We start from the raw sequence: 3,223 nt of genomic DNA on the forward strand, positions 1-3,223 counted from the left end.
GGGGTTGGAGGGGCTGATGGGGGTGGGGCCATGCAGGGAAGTGATGGCAGGGGAGGGGAGGTTGGTGGGAGGAGGAGCAGGGAAGGAAAGTGATCAGGGCCTCAGGGAGGCAGGCAGGGGTTGGGGCTGGACAGGGCAGAGTTTGTGGGGTCTGGGGGAGTGGGTTGGACTGGCAGGCAGGAGTCCCTCCCCATGGTCCCCTCTCCCCTCCTCCAGCCCCTTCCCGACCCCTTGCTGGAAGTGATGGCAGGGGAGGGGAGGTTGGTGGGAGGAGGAGCAGGGAAGGAAAGTGATCAGGGCCTCAGGGAGGCAGGCAGGGGTTGGGGCTGGACAGGGCAGAGTTTGTGGGGTCTGGGGGAGTGGGTTGGACTGGCAGGCAGGAGTCCCTCCCCATGGTCCCCTCTCCCCTCCTCCAGCCCCTTCCCGACCCCTTGCTGACCCCACTGGAGTCCTGGTAGTGAACACTCAGTCTGGCCGGCTGCACATTTCAGCACCAGGGTGAGGGGCCAACCACAGAGATGTTCTGCCACCTACAGCATCTCCGTGGAGGACCCAGCCTCTGGTTGCCGCAGGTGTTTGGATATCCAGGTGTCTAATTTTCTTCCCACACTTGAAGTTTGCAGCATGGGTCACATTTTTTTCATTCCTGCATGTGTCTCTTGCGCCATCTCAAAGGGATTGCATGCTCGTCTGGACATTCCCAGGAAGAACATAGATTTTTCTATGTGTTATCTTATCACATTGGAGATAAGAAAGGCTAAGCAGGAGCTCTGCATAAAAAAGACCTGGTGGTTACCATGGACAATAAGTTGAACAGGAACCAACAGTGTGCCCTTGTTGCTAAGAAGGCTAAGAGCATATTGGGTTGTATTAGTAGGATCATTGCCAGCAGATAAAGAGACATGATTATTCCCCTATATTCAGCACTGGGGAAACCACATCTGGAGTACTGTGTCCACTTTTGGGCTCCCCACTACATAAGGAATGTATAACTTGGAGACAGTCCAGCGGAGGACAACAAAAATGGTTAGGGGGCTGGGCACAAGACTTCTGAAAAGACACTGAGGAAACTGGTTTTATTTAGTCTGGAGTAGAGAAGATTAAGATAGGATTTAACAGCAGCCTTCAACTACCTGAAGTGTAGTTCCAAGATGATGGAACCAGACTGTTCTCATTTGTAACAGATGACAGAACAAGGAGCAATGGTCTCAAATTGCAGCAAGGGAAGTTTACGTTTGATATTATGAGAAAAAAAAAAACAAAATTTTCTCACTAGGAGTGTAGGAAAACACTGGAACCATTTACCCAGAGAAGTTGTGGACTCTCTGAGATCTGGCTGGCCACTGGATTCCTCATCCTCCCTAGGTTCACAATCACAGTTATGCATTCCCTTATTACATACATCAATCTACATTTTGATTGGGTATATGTTAACATAAGCAGTTGATCATTAACGCACACATCTGAAGAGCTTATGGGAAGAATTTTCATCCTATTATGTGTGATAATTTCATCGAGTCTTGTTAAACATCCATTGTTTAACACAGCTTATCTCTATAGACTGTTAGAAGACTTTATCATACAGGTTTTGATCTTCGACAATGGGTGAACAATGGAGGTTAATGACTATTGGTTCCTATGGTGAATGACATCAATTATTTTGATCAGTTATTCTGCATGTGAAAGATTGTCTAAATCTATCCCATGCGTTTGGTCCAATAAAAGATATCACCCACAAAATTATTTGCCCCTCCCATATTTCCTGAAGCATCGCAGCTACAACATCACTCCAACACTACAGTCACTTTGGTTTTGTTGAGCATGTAGTTCCTGTTTTGGTCAGCAAAATAGAATATAGACTTACAGTTCTGTCTTTGGATGAAGTTAAAGTGGATTTTCTAGTGTTTGTGGCTGTGTGTTGATGAAACGAGGGGTGTGTGTGCACAACACTTCAAAGTGGGCTAAATGCTGTTGCACTACTTTAATGGTGTCGGTGTTTGCACGCCTTGGCGGCATATTGCACATTAATTCTAGCCACTGTAGGAAATTTGGTGGCGTAATGCACCTTAAATTACTTGGAGTGCAGCAAACTAAAACTCCTCCAAGTAGTTTATTTTGCAGTCCCTACAGCCATGGAATGAAGCACCAGGCTCCATGCAGCTCTGTGGCTCTGCAAGCAGCCTGGCAGCAACCCAGCAAAGCAGGCTCCGCCCAAGAAACGTGGTGATCCTGATCTCCCCTCCCCATTCACCCCCTGGAGCCTGCCTGCCTGCCTGAATTGTCCAGGGGCCCGGTGCTTCCCTCCATGGCTGTGGTGCCCCCCAGGACTGCCTGAGTCAGGTGCCTACAAGCAGGTGCCACTTTGGCGGGCGGGGGAACTACTGCTGTGGAGGGAAGCACACCCCGCAGCCCAGGGACCATTTCGCCTGCCAGCAGCTCACCCTTCCCTCCCCACCAGAGAGGCTGGTAAGTCAGCGGGGTGTGTGCATGACAGGGGGGTGTAATCAGCCCTAAATTGAAGTGGTGTTTTTTAAAACCCACCGCTTCAATTTAGCGCCCCCGTTTCATCTACACATGCCCTTAGTCTTACCCTTAAAACAACAGCTCATGCTTCATTTCTTTATACAATGGAAGAAATATACAGGATTGAGTAACTTATGCTAAATCTCTAATGTGTTCTTATAACCAGGTCCAATGGTCTTGGTACTGTCTTATTACCTGTGGCCCCATGAACACTCCCAGAGAGATACCTTTTTACTTAGCTTCTGGACAAGGACTTTTCTTCTCAAAGGGAATGGAGTGTGTTTAAAGTCACATGCAGCAAAGCAGAATGCTATTCTTAAACAAAACAGTATTATAGCCAATGGAAATAGAGCAGGCAGAGTCCTTGGGCCACACATGCATAGGCCAACTCTCAGGAAGATTCCCAGTCAAGAAAGCTGTTCAATCGGCTCCCTTTCAAGATTCTCAGTCTCTCTTGTCCTACCTTTTTCACCTTGTCTCTAGGATTCTCTTTTTCAAGCCAGACTCTTTTGCCTTTTGATGTATTTTTTCAACACCAGAAATATTGGGAAGACCCCAGTTTCTGGGACTTGAATCCAACAGTATCCCAATGGGTCTTCATGTGCAAGTTAATCCACAGTATTTATGATGGCCCACTATCTAGTAGCTGAGACATTTAGTGCAGAGTCAAGTCTAGCCCAGAACAAAATTAACCCACTCT

This window comes from Alligator sinensis, unplaced genomic scaffold (assembly GCF_000455745.1).
Source record: "Alligator sinensis unplaced genomic scaffold, ASM45574v1 scaffold287_1, whole genome shotgun sequence".
NCBI lineage: Eukaryota > Metazoa > Chordata > Crocodylia > Alligatoridae > Alligator > Alligator sinensis.